We start from the raw sequence: 18,269 nt of genomic DNA on the forward strand, positions 1-18,269 counted from the left end.
GTTCGCGCCATCGTCGTGCCCAATCGGTGCCCAGCGTTGGCGTTCGCTGATTACGCCATCTCATTCAGCACTACGGCTTTGTTATCTAGGAGGTGTTGGGTCGGCCCCCTGACAGCTTGGACTAAGAGTTCCCCTGATCGACGATGGCTTGGTCCTTGTCTGGGGTTGCGGGTGCTCCAGGCTGGGGGACTGGATGAGGCGGGGGGGGGGGGGGGGGGGGGAAGGGGGGGTTGGGTTGCTTCATGCACCAAGGGAAACGCGGGGAACTCAGACGAGTCAGTCCCGGCGACCACAGACGAATAGCTCCGTCGGAAGAAACAGTAGGGAGTTTTAGCGAGTCGTTTTTCAAGCACACGGTTCCGAAATCACGAACGGTACAGCTGGTCCGTATCGTGAAACCGTTCCTCAAATTTGACATACTTTAGCGAATCGTGAAAGTGGCGCGACCGTGTAAACGATGATGATGATTGGGCTTAATGGTGGCGCCATCTTCTAGTAAACATGTGAAACATTCTGCAACGTGTAAATCCGTGGCGGCTCGTGTTTCCGGCGTACGACTGATGTAAACAAGACGGCCGACGTAACATTTGACGGTCGGAATTTCAAGAACTGCGAAGCTAGATCGAGTAAAAAGTGTCTGAACGACCGTAAAGGTATGTGGTGTGTCTCCGTCATCTTGAACTTGAACGATCGTTCACGTTGTGTGCCGTCGAACCAAATCATTTCGTCTGCTCGCGGTCGCCACGGCAGCTAGTCTGCCCGCAGATCGCAAAAATTTACTAGCATGCGCAGTTTACAGCATTCACGATCGCTTACCATTGTGAGCAGTCCTCGAAATGATCTGGTTCAACCTCTCAAATGAAGCAGACTAACAGGATGGCAAATCGCCTCCCGCTGTCCTAAGCCTAACGCCCGGCTCGGTCGGCGAAGGCGGTCGCCGAACCGACCGCCATCTTTGCTTTTACCCGAGTCGTGAACGGTAGGTGTTGGAACGGTGCTGGCTGCGTTGCGGTGACGACTCCAGCGGCTGGAATGGGAGGAACGAACGAGAAGAGACTCCCGACTCCCCGAACGACTCGCGCGCGCATGCGCAGTGGCATCGCGGATACGTTCGAGGGCGAACCGTTCGTGTGGAAACGACCTGCTAAAACTCCCTAGTAACGGACGCGTGGGAACCACCACACCTGCGGTAGTCGAACGTGCAGCCACCCGTGGTGTGCAAGACAGCGAACCGGTCGCTGTGCACGGTCTTGCAGTTGACTCGGATGTGCCTCTCCAGTTGGCACCGTTGGCACACCGCCTGGATGCGGGGGTAGTTGAAGGTCGCTTGGTGACCTGCGATGCGAGCAAAGTTCGGGATAAGATCCGACCCTTTCATTTTATTCTTACGTTTCATGTCCTGGTCTTCACAGTCGACATGCTGCGGTACGTCGCGTGTGTGCCCTCCATGACCTTGCCCAGAGTGGACAGAGCCTGGACCAACAGCTCCTTGCGCACGTAGGTGGGGAGGAACATGCAAGTGACGTTCGTCACCTTCGGTCCGGCTGGGACGATGAGGACTTGGGTGGAGGCGATGGTGACGACACCTCCTCGTTGAGCTTGACGGCGGCGATACGCCTGTTAACGACGATTTCAAAACTCTGCACAACAAGGTGCTGCGCTGAATAGACTCCAGGCAGTTCAACAACGCCGGCGACAGCTTGGACGAGGTCGTCCGGCGATGTGCCCAAATGCACGACAACGCCGAAGAAACGGGCCTACGGCCGAAGGAGGGGGAGGGGGGGGGGGGCGCGGCGCTGACGAAGCAGTCATGACGCTGCGTCTCTGCAAACGTTGAAGAACGTGCGGCGGGCCATGGAGAATCATAAATGTCGGCTACGAGCCTAAGAAAAATTTACATTCACATTAGTGCAAAGTTGTGCAATGCCACCAAATCACAGTTGATGCCTACTCTGCACGAGGCAGAGGTTTCGTGACCCAATAATCACTAGGGCCGCCGCCGCCAGCAAGGCGGGACCCCAGCGTTCCCATGTTAGAGAATGTCCAAGGACAGGCAAGTCCGCTGTATTTGACTGTTGAGCACCGTCAGGTACCGGCACGACCATCGCAGTATAAACTTAGGTTCCCCCCAAAAAAACAACTCACACTCGAAAAAAAAAGAAAAGGGACCACCTCGCGTTGCAGGCGCCACAAAAGCGACCACATCGCCCGCTGGCAACGCTGCCAAACCTCCACATGGCCGGGATTGCGGGACAACGTGGCCTAGTTCCAGGTTTTGACTCCGCAGAGCGTATCAACCTTAAAGGGCAACTCCACTCCATTTTTACAATTTTTGGGTTATGATCTGTTTAGTCGAAGCCGGCGACCCTGAATGACGAGATATAATTTGTTTTTCGGTAGCGTGTATAGTTTTGTAGATATAGCGAATGCAAGAATCGGTCCGGCGGCACGGCGAAACCGAAACTACCGGTTGAAGCAGCTTGGCAACACTGATACTAGTGGCGCGTCGTCGGCATGACCTAGTTCTGGTCCCGCGCTTCTCAGCCGACGCGCCGAGAAGGTCGGCTCAATCGCACGTGGAGTTTCGAAACAGAAGGTTAGATGCACATTTTCTTTTTTTACCGCTTCACTTTGTTAATATGCACCAAATATAGTAATTTTTAGCGTGTATTTATAAATTTGCCGGCCGAAAGTGAATCGGTGCCGGCGCGGCGTGACTGTATTTGTTTCTTGCGCGCGGACCGAGAAAACGAAATAATGGGAGATAGATGGACAGATCTGTCCACGAGTGGTCTAAGTTGTTAAAGCCAAGGTGCCTTTATGTGCACGCTAGTTAGATCAGCCGCGACCTGCTGCGTCCGGCCGATCGTGGTGGAGCAGCCGGCGGACGGTACGCGAACAGCGACGGCACCGCATCGTTCTTCAAAGACGCCTGTTTCTTGGTGAAACCCGCAACAGTCGACAGCCGCAGATCCCGTGTGTAGGTGTCTGACGTAAAGTGCTGGGAGCAGAGCTTCGCGTTGGAGCTCGGAGTCAACGGTCTTCCGAAGTCTATCCGGCGAACGGCACCGACCCACACCTTGTGCCTCTTCCGGTCTCTCGGGAACTGGTGGAACCGCAGCTCCGGATTGCGCACCGGGTTGTTGGTGCAACCCACAGCACTACAAATCCTGCTCGACATTGCCCAACGCGAGACCGGCGAATCTCTCCGGCTCCGCGACGCGCGCGTGAGCGAGCAGCACCGCTTCGCTCTCTTCCGCGCTGTCGCGGAAGCAATGCTGGAATTAAAGGAACTGCCTGGACGCTAATAAAAATAGGAGAACACAGGATAATGTGGTAAACACCTCGTGCCGTCAACAGAATCGCAGAATGCCACGAGAAACGAAGCGTTCGCGGCGTCCGTACGAGAGCGTAGGACTAGACCTACGTCATTGCCCAGTGTTGCTTCACTAGCTCACCCGGTGCCAGCGTTGCTCACCCGCTTTCGGGCCGCTAACGGAGCCGGGAGAACATTTTTGATATTGGTTTTAATCGGTAACGCGGCGTCGGTTTGACGTGATATTTTGGGTATGACCGTATTTTGACCTCCTAAAGCGATATCAGTGATTTCGATAGGGTCGACTTTTTGAGTGGAGTTGCCCTTTAAGCGAGACATGAAAGCGCTAGCAACCGGCTCACTGCTTGCTAGGCCTTTCTCCAGCCTTCACATTATTTTTAAGCCGAAAGCTTATATGTCTCATCGTTCAGTTGACCTTCAAAGTACTTGAGCGAATACACGTCGAGGCACGAAAGGTACTAAAACCGGCGACACGAAAGGACATAACAGCCACGGTTCGCCACTGAGCGACGAGATGGCGTTACTTGTTCCAGAATCGGCCCTCCAAAAGAGTTCTCGCTCTTGTCCCTCGGCTGGCGTCGAACCAGCGACCTTTCGTTCAGTAGTCCGACGTGGTATACACCTCCACGCCACGGGCGGAGGGATATATCGGAACATCGGTAAATTACGTGTCTGTCTTTAATGCATTGGCTGCTGCCTGCGTCAGTTCCTTTATAAACAGTGTGCGACGCGGACATATACTGAGTAGTATAGCGGTCACAGACAGAGATCTGAACTTGTCTGACCTGGCGATGGACTACCAGGAATTGTGTGCGTGAAATTTACAAATAACATATAAAACAAATAAAGATAATGTAGAAAAAAGAGAACGTGAATCAAAGTATATCATGTGTCTCTCTTTAATGCTTCGGCGCTTGGGCCTTCGCCTTCAAGTCGTTTTAGGGACAATATAAGAGGCCCAGTGAATTTTACTCTTTTAGTTCGGCTGCCGCCGTTTGCGAGGAAGTGCTCCGTCATGTTTAACAGACAGATAAGCGGGAAGTTGGAGGGTGGGAGTGTTCGTTGATCGCATACAGCTACGTGATGTCTACGAGGATTCCTGTTTATTTTGTCTACACCAGTGGTGGCCAGAGTGACGTGGAGTTAGAACCGCAGACAAAACTTCAGAAGTTCGGAGAGCATCCGAAAAAAAAAGCCCCCCCCCCCCTTTTTTTTTTTTTTCGGGTGCTCTCCGAGAACTACTTTTCGGAGAGCATCCGAAAAAAGGGGGTACTTTTAACAAGAAATGGTATGTGGGGAACAGTCCTCTTGAGAGGGAACAAGCGCAATATTTGAATATGACAAACACAAGGCAGGAGAATAGCCAGCCACTACCCCTGATGCCCGTTATGTGTATGCGGTTCGAAATTCTTCCGAGAACAATAAAAAAAAACAGGGTCCCTGGACATATCTATATGTCGAAAAGCAGTCCAGTTGTATGAACGTAGTGCAGTACCAGGCTGCCAAGATATGGAGCTTTTTCTCAAGTCTACAGCTCTTTTCGTCTTGAAGACACAGAAGGGAAAGGAGGCAAGCTTATCAGGGAGCCGCGATCTGCCCTAGGACCCGCAAAGAGCCGCAGTTTGGCCACCCTGGCTTTGCACCAAACTACATGCACGCTTTACATTAAGCCACACCAAGCTACATATTATACGCTGAAAGTATGGGTACTCTACTTTTATTTACCTCCCCTCTCCTTAAGAAAACGCCCTTCTGCGATATGGGGTATTGATATTGTACAATGACTACCTTACGCAGCTTTATTTTTTCCTTCCATGTGTTAATTGAATATGACATAAACCATGAGACTGCAGATAAAAACGACACAATGACTAAAAGGTTTATTTTTAGAGACCTTTTAGTGTTTGTATCGTTTTTACTTGCAGTCATGAGGTTTATGTCATGCTTAATTAAAGCCAGCTCGTTTGCGTCCTTACGTTCATTTCATATGTTAATGTTATGTAAACTGCGTATCCGTTGGTAGTGCCGTTCGATTTCGCGTTATGCTTGTTCATTCGTGCAAAGACTCTCTATAACATTAGCAGTTTAAAAAAAATGCATACTTAAATCAATATTCAAAAACCTCCAGACACTAGCTCCTATGAGCCACCTGCTCTGATTACACAGCAAGCTATCGCAGATCATTCAAGAATGCACTTAAGTCAATTTGTTTTTTATCTTCGCGTAAGAATTTCACGCCAGATAGTTTTTTTTAGACTGCCATTTCGTTGGGCGTCGTTACGGCATACATATGTATTTCCAACGACGTTTTAATATATTGGGCAATCAAACATAGGTGGTTGTTTTGACGCTCTGGAAATCTTAGAATAGATGTCAAGGGCACACCTGTCACAACAGATCTTCATTATTGATTTTATCGGTGCTGTACCACAAGCAAGACTTGGCCAAAGGAAATAAACCATAATGTTTCTTGAGCTCCGATATGTACCCCTCAATCTAACAAGCATTATTTTCGATTCGCCATACGACCAGCCCACTGAACACTAAGTCGACTATTAGACGTCTAAAGACGTATTGGCAAGACGAGCAAGAGGTCTTATTTATGTCTTGGCAGGACTAATATAGCCTAAGACGTCTTGAGTCATCTTGTAGCCGCCCTCTAGACTTCATAACACTCCCTCTTTTTGGGGCTACAAGACGTCTTGCAAGGCGTCTCTAAGACATCTTAGAGACAGCTACAAGCTGCCTTGGAAGATGTATTTAAGAATTTTTAAAGACAACTAAAAAAAATCTTTGAAGATGTGATACCAAGACAGAATATAGCCGTTGATGTGTTAAGATGTCTTACAGCTGTCTTCTAGATTTCATAACGTTCCCTCTTTTTGGGGCTAGAAGGCATATTTCAAGACACCTCGTGGACGAGTTCAAGACAGGCACAAGACGTCTTTTTTTTTTTCATGATGTCAGTTAAGCGCCCAAAAGACAACAAGAAGTCTTCAAAGATGTCATGGTAAACCATTTTATAGCCCTTGAATCTTAAGGCATATTGTGGCCGTCTTCTAGACGTCGTAACGCTCCGTTTTTTGTGCTACAAGACGTCTCGAGCGATGTTTACAGGCCAACTACACGGGCTCTTGATCAGGCCTTAACGTAACATACTTTTAAGGTACGTTTCAGGGGCACAGCTAAGCTACACAGTAAGCAAAATGTCTAGAATTCAAAAATAGTCAATCTGTGTTAATTACTAATATGCAGCTAAATATATAAATTCTGAGGCTTAGGAAGGTAATGCTAATTACAAAATATCAACATATTGACTACATAGAGTAAAAACAGTATAAGTGACAAGGAAAAGTTAAACCAATACAAAGGATTAGGAAAGGTTAAACCAGTACAATAGGCTAGGAAGGTTTGACCAATACATATGACTGTAGTCACATGTATTTGTCATATATAAAGAATACAAATGATTAGTGTTACGATGGGTCTTCGTCGTCTTCATTCAGCAATTGCCAAAACGCGCGGCCTCAGCTCGGGCCACGCCTCACGCACTGTTCCTGGTTGAGCTAGCGACATGTTCGCAGGGCTCGTAGCTCACCCGCAATCTCTTGCAGCCTTCTCTTGTAAATAATATGTAAATAGACCACCACTGAACGCTTAGGAAGAGCTGAACCAATACAATAGACTAGGTATAGTTCTCCAGCGCAACTGACTAGGAAGAGTTGACCAATACAAACCACACAAATCACCAGGAGGAGTTTGAACGATACAATTGAAAAAAAAAAAAGTCACAACATCGCAGACTGACGAAACAGTCATAAAATGGTTTCTGCTGTTAAAACAAAAAGGTTGCAACACGGGGAGCTTGAACAGCTCACACCGGTTTAAATCAAGCTCTGAAAGAAGAGGGGCAAAGGGAAGCAAAAACAATTAATTAACTGAACAATTATACTTTAGACGCCCAAGATATATTAAAAATCATAAGTGTCTTATGTGGTTCAATTCCCAAGACGGAAACAACTAAAACAACTTGAATTGGTTAAAATCGCAGTCTCAAGTGACAAAAAGGGAAAAATCAAACAAGGATAACATAAATTACAGCCGACTTGAAAACGTTGTCACTGCAGGCACCCCAGACACGCAGAGGAGCCTTAAGAGGTTCTTTGCAATGAGAAGTGACAATTTCTCTTTAGTTAAATATGCCTATTATTTTCCCACGGCATCAAGTGCCTAACACCACAACATGGAATTTGCCTGTTGTGCCTTCCCTCCTCCGGACAGAAAAAAATGTCAGATTAGGATGTTTATGACCCCATTTCAAGAGAGATCAAAATACAGGTCATGCTATTTCACGTTCTTTACAGAATTTATGCTTCCATGACCCGAACACCACTGAAGAGAAAACATATTTTCAAATCACCACAAACTTCCGCAACAGACAGCCTAAACTCTACATTAAAATATAAACTACGTTACAAAACTCCAGAGCAAGACTGTATATGTATGCGCGTTTTCTTTTTCAGTTTTAATGAAAAAGAGCAGTTTTAATACAAAACTTAAGCTGACCATGAAATGCCATTCTGAATACTGCAATTACGAGATAAAAAGTACGAACAAAAATTTTAGTGAGCACGACCTGGGCATTTTACCTACTTAATAATGTCTATGATACGTGGGTCGACAGCAGCTTGCACAGTTTATTTGTCAAAATTTTCATGTTTGAGGCTACACACGCCTTTGAAAACAATGAGAACAACGAGGGTACGTTTCAATGGAGGGAAACGTCTGCACTAACTCTCTGGCACAAAACTGATAAGAACATATGAAAGTAGTATTTAAGCTAAAGTTGAGCAACTTTGTTGGGAAAATATTTAGTTGAATAGAATGTTTCGACCCCAGGAATATTTACAGGTCACAAACCGAAGCCTGGCGAAAACGCAGTCACAGTGCTTGCAAGAGACCCTTGCAGAATCTTTTTTCAGTTTTGTGCTTCTTTTATTAGAGGCTGAGGAAGATGAAGGACATAGAAAACAATATGACGAATTAAAACGCTGTGGTGATGTTACAAGATTAAATGGAAAGCCAAAAAATATGAGGACCGAACAAGATATCTGCCAAACTGGCTGCATATGGATTAATGAATGTCCTGCTACAAAGGCAACAGTTGCAGTAGTGGCCTAAGTGAAGAAAGATGACAGGGCATTAAGCAAGGGAAAGGGAGGTGGAAAGCCGAAGAGGAAGTGTTCCAGAACACGGGAAAACTGAGAGACTTAACTCTAGACCTCCCAGATAGTTTTCCCGCGGGGGGCACCTGTGAAAGCAGGTGTTTGTTGAGTGGCGGCACCACGGACCCCGAGCCATGCGGGTTCGCCCGCCCACGTATGGCTGTGCGTGGCTTTCCCATGTCCGGGGAAAAGAGCATCCTGGTGGTTGAGCCGAGCCCGGGGTAGGTTTGGACCCTTCGGGGCCCCCCGGGTGATGCAATACACCACTTCGGCCCCTGCTTCTCGTAGACGGGAGTCCTGGTAAGGCCCGGCCAGGATGAGTCAGTCTAGTCGCCACTTCTACTATCCCCTCTCTACTTTCACCCTTGTCTTCTCCTCCTTTTCACTCTTCTCATTTCTCTTCTTTCCTTTTCAACTCCTTTGGCGGCAAGGGCTAACCTTGGGTGGAAACAGACACCTTTTCCAGAACCACTCTCGGATATAGAGACTGGGCAGCACTAATAGAGTAACGTCTTCAGCCAAGCCGTTTTTGTTATGGAGCGTTACCTATTCCCTTGTTGGGCTCGGTGGTGGGCGGTATACCACAGTTTCCGAAAACCCTCCCCCTTTATATAGGTTCCAAGCTTAAACCTGTTAATCGGTTCCCGAAAAGGGTCCGCACCGAAGCACTACGCATAGAAAAACCAACTTACACAATGTCGAAGTTCCCCAAGTTTCTTGTCATGCACTCTGAGGATGAAAAACCGCTTGGCAAGTTGCCCCCTTTTCTCTTCTCAAAAGTTCTCAGTGATTGGGAAGAACTACAATATAAAAAAAGATGGCATCTGGTGGTCTCCTAGTGGAGATACACAGTACGCAACAAAGTGAATCACTATTAGTACTAAACTGCGTGACTGATTACAAAGTCACTGTCACACCTCATAGAACACTTAATACAATTCAAGGGGTGATCTCGGAAGACGATCTGTTCGAAAGTACAGAAACCGAAGTAGTTGAGGGCCTTTCTACTCAGGGAGTAGTTGGTGCTCGGCGTATAACCCTTCGCCGCGATGGTGTTGAACGCAAGACCAAACGCATCATCCTCACATTTGAGTCAACTACACTTCCTCAAAAGACGGTGAGTGTGCAGGTGAGCTGGTGGTAGCTAATCATGTCGTATTACACCTGAGACTGCGATGGAAAAAATCGGAAGAACTTTCAGTAGACGTTCTCTGTGTCTGTTCCTACTACTGAAAGTTCTTCCGATTTCTTCCACCGCAGTCTCAGGTGTAATACGACATGATTACACTTACTGAAGTTGTGAAGGCAGGATATCTCCAGTGCCGCGTCCGCCCCTGTGTGCCAAACCCTCAGCGGTGTTTTAAGTGCCAGCGGTTTGGCCATGGGTCACGGAACTGTCGAGGAAGTGACACTTGTGCCAAGTGTTCTAGCAAGGAGCACTTCCCTGATGTGTGCGAGAATGAGCCCCACTGTGCTAACTGTAGCGGTAAGCACCCAGCGTACTCCCGATCTTGCCCATTATGGGAACAAGAAAAAGAAACCTCACCTTGAAGGTTACCGAAAATATTTCATACGCTGATGCAAAGAAGCGCTTCGGCTTTTTATCCAAAGGCTCTTATGCCGAGGCCGTACGCAGGGGACCAGTACGGCCAATGGTTTCGAAGGGAACGGAGACGTCTACGGACGATCTGCGCCTCCCGTCAAGGTCTCCTTCGTCCTCGGGAGCGTTGCCAGTGGCACCGCTTCCGAATCGTAAGGTGGATACTGCTTCCTCAGCATCCACCTCAGGGCAGGGGCCGACCCCCCCCTGCTCCACCTGCCACTTTGACCCCTAAGGGCCGAGGGCCACCCCCTCGCACCTCTGCTCCCCAGAGGAAGCCCGGGAAGCCGCCGAAGCAGTCGACCTCCAAGGGTCAGCTTCCGGCGGCAACAGACGAGCCCATGGACGAAAGTGGGGCCAGGTCCGATGAGGATGCTCCCCTCTCAGGATCAGAGTCCTCTCTTTATGTCGCCAGTGAGCCCACTTGGAGGCAGAAAGACCCTCCTAAAAAACAGAGCATGCCACGTGTTAAGATAGATTTTAAACCTTAAAATCTTCCTTTTAAATCGCTTTTCGTATACATACATTTTTCCTCTCTAGATGGCAAAGTATAATATCATTCAGTGGAATTGTCGCGGCCTTTTTTCTAATATTGATGACATAAATTTTTTTCTCGATGAGCTTCGACCTGTGGCTATATGTCTGCAGGAGACTCATCTTAGGGACACGCATGGCAAAGTTTTACGGCGCCATCAAGTTTTCAGAAAGGACTGTGCATCATCTAGCAACTCGTCTGGTGGAGTGGCTGTTGTTGTCCAGAGCGGTCTAGCCTGTGCCCCAGTTCTTCTCACGACCTCACTGGAGGTAGTGGCAGTCCGTGTCCTTCTTGACCGCCTTATTACACTGGTTTCAATCTACCTACCACCAAATATTTCATGCATCTACAGGACCTTCAAGGACTCATTAGCCAGCTTCCCCAACCTTTTTTTTTTAATTTTAGGAGATTTCAATGCGCACCACCCCATGTGGGGCAGTGCCCGTCAAGACTCCCGTGGTGGGGTCATTGAACGATTTTTGTTATCATCTGGCCTTTGCCTTTTAAATGGAAGTGATCCAACTTTTTTTAGTGCATCTCATAATACTTTCACTTCTATAGATTTGTCTCTTTCATCACCATCCTTACTTCCATGCTTTTCATGGAAGGTTTTGGACAATGCCTTTGGAAGTGACCATTTTCCTGTGATTTTAGAAAGTATGGCATCACTCCCTTCTCTTCGAACCAGCATCCCCAGGTGGAAGTTGGATGAGGCGGACTGGGCTCTTTTTGCGTTGGAAGCAGTACTTGATTCTACTGAATTTTTATCTATGTCACCTGAGAATGCAACCTTGCACATTACTGACCGAATCATAAATGCAGCATCTATTTCTACTCCACAAACATCAGGGAATCTTCCGAAGCGGTGGAAGCCTTGGTGAACCAAGGAGTGTACTGCCACACGTAGGTCTCAGAACAAGGCCTGGGGCACTTTTTGTTGCTACCGAAGTACTAGGAACAAGATCGAATTTAAAAAAAGTAAAGCAAAGGCTCGTTGGACAAGGAGGCAAGCCAGGAGGAGTTCGTGGATGAAGTACGTTTTCGAAGTAAACAGATTTGTTACTTCAAAAGAGGTGTGCGACTGAATGAGAAATATTCGGGGCAATTATCTTTCCTTTAGGATACCTCTTTTACCCTCAGCTGTGCCCACATTGAAGGGCCAGGAAAATTGTCTTGCATATTTTTTCAAGAACTTTCTAGTTCTTCCAGCTACACTGCCAAATTTCAGAAATTCAGGACTATGGCAGAAAAGCAGCCAATTGGTATGTCTCGATCAGATGCTCTAGAATATAACCAGCCTTTCACATTGTGTGAACTTGAGGTGGGCTACCTCAAGTTCACACAATGTGAAAGGCTGGTTATATTCTAGAGCATCTGGCAACAAAAAAGGAATCTGCACCTGGACCTGACAGAATTAATAATGAAATGTTGCGGCACTTGCCCCGTGAATCCCTAGGACATATTTTCACTTTTTAACCATTTGTGGGGAGCTCCTGCTTTTCCTTAGTGCTGGAAACGTGCGCATATAATTCCCTTGCTAAAACCTGGTGAAGATTCTTCACTGCCAACGAGTTATCGTCCCATTGCGCTGACCAGTTGTCTCGGGAAAACGTACGAGAGGCTGATAAATAGGCCACTAGTGCACTTATTGGAGGCTGAAAAAATTTTAGATATGAATCAATGTGGATTTAGAATGGGTCGCTCAACCTTAGATCATCTTGTTCGCCTAGAAACTTCCATGCGTGAATCTTTTGTACATCGACAGCACTGTGTGTCGGTATTTTGCGACCTAGAGAAGGCTTACGACACTACTTGGCGTTATGGGATTCTCAAGCACTTACACATGTATGGCATCCGTGGCCGAATGCTGCGTTGCATACAAGATTTCCTTACTAACCGAACTTTTCAGGTTAGGTCTGGCTTCATACTCTCTGATGTTTTTCTTCAAGACAATGGGGTCCCCCAAGGGGGTGTATTGAGCGTTACTTTGTTTGCAGGGAAGATAAACAGCCTGGCTGCAGCGATACCCCCATCTGTCTCCTATCCGTTATATGTAGACGATGTGCAGATTTTCTTTTCTTCCTGCAACCTCTCGAGTTGCGAGCGCCATCTGCCGGTCTCTATAAATAAAATGAGTAAATGGTCCGATGAAAATGGGTTTAGATTTTCTCCTGAAAAGACAGTATGCGTGCCCTTTTCACTGCGGCGTGGCCTCTCATTTGAGCCCAGTTTACAACTCAATAGTATATCTGTACCTCTAAAGCAAGAGCACAAATTTTTAGGAGTTGTTTTTGACAAGAAACTTACGTTTTTGGCCCATACCAAGGAACTAAAGAAGAAATGCCTGCAAGCATCTAATTTCCTCATACTTGCCCACATGTATTGGGGGTCTGACAGGCGATGTCTCATACGATTATACAATGCTTTGGTTCGTTCCCGCCTGGACTACGGTGCAATTGTGTATGGATCAGCACAGGAATCTGTTTTAAAAATGCTAAATCCTGTCCTTCATCTTGGCCTTCGACTTGCTACAGGAGCTTTTTGAACTTCGCCTAAAATGAGCTTGTATGCAGATGCTTATGAAATTTCTTTTGTAAAAAGGAGAGAATATCTTACTTTTTGTTATGGATACAAAATTAAATCTGGCCCTGCACATCCCACCTTTAGCTGTGTACACACTTCTTCTTTCTTACGACTTTTTGAAAACAAGCCAAGCATTGTGCGACCATTATGCTTTCGGCTTCAAAGTATTTCATCCTCCCTGCAGCTTACAATCCCTGAGAATAGCATGATTACAAGGGTCGAGAGCATTCCTCCCTGGAGTGCCGTAAAAGTTTCATGCGACTGGTCACTGGCCAAATTTAATAAGAAGCAGTCGAACCTCTCGTGATTCAGAAGGAGTTTTTAGCATTGCTGGAGAAATATCAAGATTACATACAATTTTATACTGATGGTGCTAAAACCTCATCCTACGTAGGTTCTGTAGTGTTTTCACCACAGTACAAGAAAGCAAGACGTATCGATAGCATTGCCAGTATTTTTACTGCTGAGCTTTATTTTATAATGATGGCCCTTGAACATATCTTAGAGAATTATGTGAGGAAAGCTATTTTGTTTGTTGACTCCCAGAATGCCCTGCTCTCAGTTTACTTCCTTACCGACCCAAAAAACTGGCTTACACAACAAGTGCGTGTAAAGCTGCACCGTGCTCTCTTACTTGAACTCGATATTAAACTCTGCTGGGTACCGAGCCATGTAGGAATAATCGGTAATGAAAGGGCAGATGAGCTAGCCGCCTCTATCAAGGATAAGATTAAAATAACCCTTAAACTGCCATGTGAAGGTTTTAAGCCAGCTTTCAGAAGAGCAATTACTAAGGTATGGCAGTCAGAATGGGATAGGGAAATTGACAATAAACTACACGTTATCAAACCTTGTTTGGAGGTGTGGGAGAGCTCCCATCACAAGAATCGTTTCTATGAAGTTTTGATGTCCCGATTGAAGATTGGCCACTCGCGCTTGACACATCTGCATTTGCTTTGTGGTGAAGATGCTCCACAGTGTGAGCACTGCGGCAAAGTAGTGACTGTATTACACATCTTGTGGAATTGCAGGCACCTACATGAACAGCGACGGGCATGTTTTCCAGAACCTTTTAGATGTCATCTCCCGTTTCACCCAGCCTTCCTTCTTTGCGATAAACCTCTAGTCCCTTTTCGACGCGTTTTAGAATTTCTTGAAGTGGCTACATACACCGGTTGTACCTTTATTCATAAAATATATCACTCCCACTGTAGATATTTTAAAATTTTGTAGATTATGGTCAGTGTGTAATCTTAAACTTCATAAACATAGTAATTTTTTATACCCAGAACTCATGTTTATGTGGTACACAATTCATGTTCATAGTCTTATTAAATCATCAGCTACTATAGCTCTGTTTCTTCAACCCTTGTTTCTGCAATGGTTTATGCACTTGGCGCATTTTGGCCCTGGTAGCTCTCGCGCCATAAACCTCAAATCAATCAATCAATCACGACTCGCTAAAGTATGTCAAATTTCACGTACGTTTTTACGAAACGGACCAGCTGTACCGCTTGTGAATTCGGAACTGTGTGCTTAAAAAACGACTTGCTAAAACTCCCTAATGACTGGAACAGCCTCCCAACCTCCATCGTCACCATCGTAGACCCATACGGCTTTAAATCAAGTCTTCAATTGCACTTTTCGTGTTGTTAACAATTTACCGACATTTTCTTGAATGCTTTATTTTTGTATCTGTTTTTCCAATGTATCATATGAATGATTCCCCACCCCTTATTGAGTGCCCTCACGGACCCTTAAGATTCAATAAATGAAATGAAATGAATTGAGTGTTCTTAAAAGATAAGGTAACGAACAATCATAAAAGTGAGGCTGCAACATGATAGAAAAAGAAAACCTTCACATCTGAACAGACGTTTAGATTACGAAGAAGTGCCTAGGTTCGTGCTTCAGAAATTCTATGAGCCAAAGGGCAAGTCAAAAAGCAAAAAAGACGCAACGTCATGGCGTGCTCTCAGCAGTTGAAAGAACCATCTGGTGTTCACAGTCTTTCTGTGCGTGCAACTTCACCAACTTATCCTATTAAGCGCAGAGATTACGCCATAACGCTGCGCCTTTTGAGTGTTCCTTCGGCTTCTAACATCGGCCGCGCTTGGACCTAAGGTCAGACCAAGTGTAGCTAACAAAAGGGAGCGGATACAAGTGCCCGCGTTTGTAATGGCTCGTGATCCTCGGATACGGGGAGTTCTTGGATGCGCGCGACATGAACAAGCAAGGTGTGATTTCGTGATGCCTGGGTGCGATGTCGCTACGATTAGAGGAATTAGTGTCCTTCCCGCTGCTCTAATCACAACATGCTCGTGATCGCTTGTCCTGCCGAGTGCGCAGACTCTAGGCATTGTAAGCTCACAGACTGATATTGGTCGTTGGGCAAAGTGGAACAAATATAATACTCGGGTAACCTTGAAAGCTTATACATTAGTTTACACGCCGATTGATCGTGGGCCGATATTTAAGCTTCAACATCCCGACTCGGATGGCGCTTTACATGAATGGTAATCATTATGAGAAGAAGTTGTATACGCCGCCTTTAGAATCATCTGCCGTTTGAGGAGCCATCCACACCCCTTTAAGAAAGAGAAAAAACGAATACACGGCCACTGACGACTTCAGTACCACCTGAACAAAACCTATATTTGAAGAGGAACAATGGCGAATTAACGCCGCAGGAAGAAATTAAACCTCGGTTCCTTGCGTTGCCTTGACGAGAGACTTGACGAGTGGATGGAGGAGTATGGCTCTGCCCTTGGTAAAGGACGGTAGCTTGCGCCACCTAGCCTTGACTACAATCGACACGTCCCGAGGCAGGCAACAGCGTATAATGTAAAAAAAAGTCCCTTTTATTTGTCAGAAGTTTTTTTTTTTTTTTTTTTTTTTTGTAATTTTGAATTTTGATTATTTTTACGTTTTCCTCTCGCGTATGTGTTTACATCTTTCGAGAGCGCGATCCAGGTGAAACCGTATGATCCAGGATAAACTGTACCACGGCCGCTCGATCCCCCCCGTTGGTGCGGCCTGCCGATGTCTTTCCGAAAACAAAAGAGCGCGCGTGAGAGGAGAACTTCTCCCATTTTCCGTGGGCGTGCTGCACATCGGTAAGCGGTCTTGTGAGCTGAAAGCTATACATGTTGTACTGCAGGAAAGGCTGTAAGCGCGAGCTCCGTGCTCTGGGGCAGATCTCGGTGGCACAAGCTCTCGTGCAGTAAGGGCAGCTGTCAACGCTATGAGCTCGCGCTTCCATCCTTCGCTGCGGTACAACATAAGGTGAAACGGAGTATAAAGAAGGCGCCCAACGCGCTCTTGCTCCGCTACCCAGATAAAATATCTGCCTGTCATTGGCTTCGCCGATACCGAGGCGGTGCCTCGGTTGCAGAAAGCAGCAAAACTCGTTTTCTCCCCACCTATGCACTGCTGTGCTCGGCGAAAATATCGTGTCACTCTGCGCTCGCGTGTGTGGTTTGTGTTGGCATTTTGGAAGCTGCCAGAAATGTAAATGCGCGTTCTAGTTCTGAGTGCCAGACGGCGATGAAATGTGCCAACTCCACTCGTGAAACACGAAATCCTGCAGTTGATGAAGTACAATGAAGTCTCTTCCGAACTTGAGTTCGCACCGCTGACTTACGTGGCTGGCTACTTGGCCTTCGTTTGCGAACAAAAGGTGACCATTTTATTTGTAGAAATTGTCGTAATTTCAAAGTAATTAGCTGAAACATTCAACCTAGCAAAGCAATAAAAATTTCTCAGTGAAAACAAGGAAGGCTAACGTGTAGAACCCGCTCAACTTTGCTGGTGACGTGAATGCAAGCGCAACTTAAGGGAAATGCATCACATGACGGAGCATATCAGTCCATGTTTAGCCTTGACCAAGGAGGACTCAGCTATCCACGACCTGAAGCTGTCTGGCTGTGCAAGCTCGTCCGCACTTTTCTCGAGAGGGCTCTACAGTCGGCAGAGATTCGTGGTTGTGGAAGGATTTGCAAGGTCCTCTCGAGCGCTATGCTTCCACACCTTATGGACGGCCCGCTGATGTGGTGTGTTAACTGTCGAGACCCCTACCACAGCGAAGAGCTTTGCGAGCTCTTCCTCAGAAAACTCTTCAGACCTTTTATGGCGAACTGTGCTGGTGACCTAGACAGTCCACTAGAAATATATTGAGGCTTTCGCGGAAGCCTCTTTCCCGAAAGGTACTCCGCTTGTGAACTATATGACTCCCTTGGTCTGTTTTTTGTGAACAATGAAGTTTATATTGCTGAAGTTATGCACGCGGAATCCTATTTTATATTGTCCTTCACAGACGAATAAATGGCACCGCTCGCGCGTGCTCGAGCGTCGGTTAAAACCGGAAATCATACGGCCTAGCTATATCCAACTATAACTCCTATATTACAGTGGTAATAGAAACGGCGCAACAGTTACGGGAACAAGAAAACGAAAATTCTTTCATACTGCCAGCAGAATGGAGCTTTAACGCGCAGCCTCCAGCTGAGTGAGCTTTTCGCAGAAAGAATCATGCGCTTTTATTCTACACAGATTTGTCCCATCATTCATGCAGTCTGGCACTCGTTTCAATTGAGACTTGCAGCTTCACGAAAAAAAAAATCTGAATAGCCACAGCGGGCCGGGCCGGGCGTACTGCTCTTCTCTCACTATATTTCGTCTTACCTTAGCATGGACTGACCGCGAACGCTGTGCTAGCGCGAGCGGCTAGCCTTTACTGCCTTGACTGGAGCACTCGCTGCACGAAGCAACTATCTTGCGCTTTTAGCACGCGCGGCTAACAAGTACATGCTAACGTGAAACGAAGTATAAAGTTCCTCGGTATGCTCCCCCGAAAGGAACTCTATCTCTCACCGATAACAAGCGTCACGGCTGGCGCTGCGGGGTAAAGTAGAACTATCACTTTCACCGGCGAAGTGAGGCTTACGGCAGGCCGCTCCCAAGGGGAGTCTTAATCGAGTAGCCGTGACT

The sequence above is a fragment of the Ixodes scapularis genome, unplaced genomic scaffold (assembly GCF_016920785.2).
Source record: "Ixodes scapularis isolate PalLabHiFi unplaced genomic scaffold, ASM1692078v2 PGA_scaffold7__128_contigs__length_106722199, whole genome shotgun sequence".
Classification (NCBI taxonomy): domain Eukaryota; kingdom Metazoa; phylum Arthropoda; class Arachnida; order Ixodida; family Ixodidae; genus Ixodes; species Ixodes scapularis.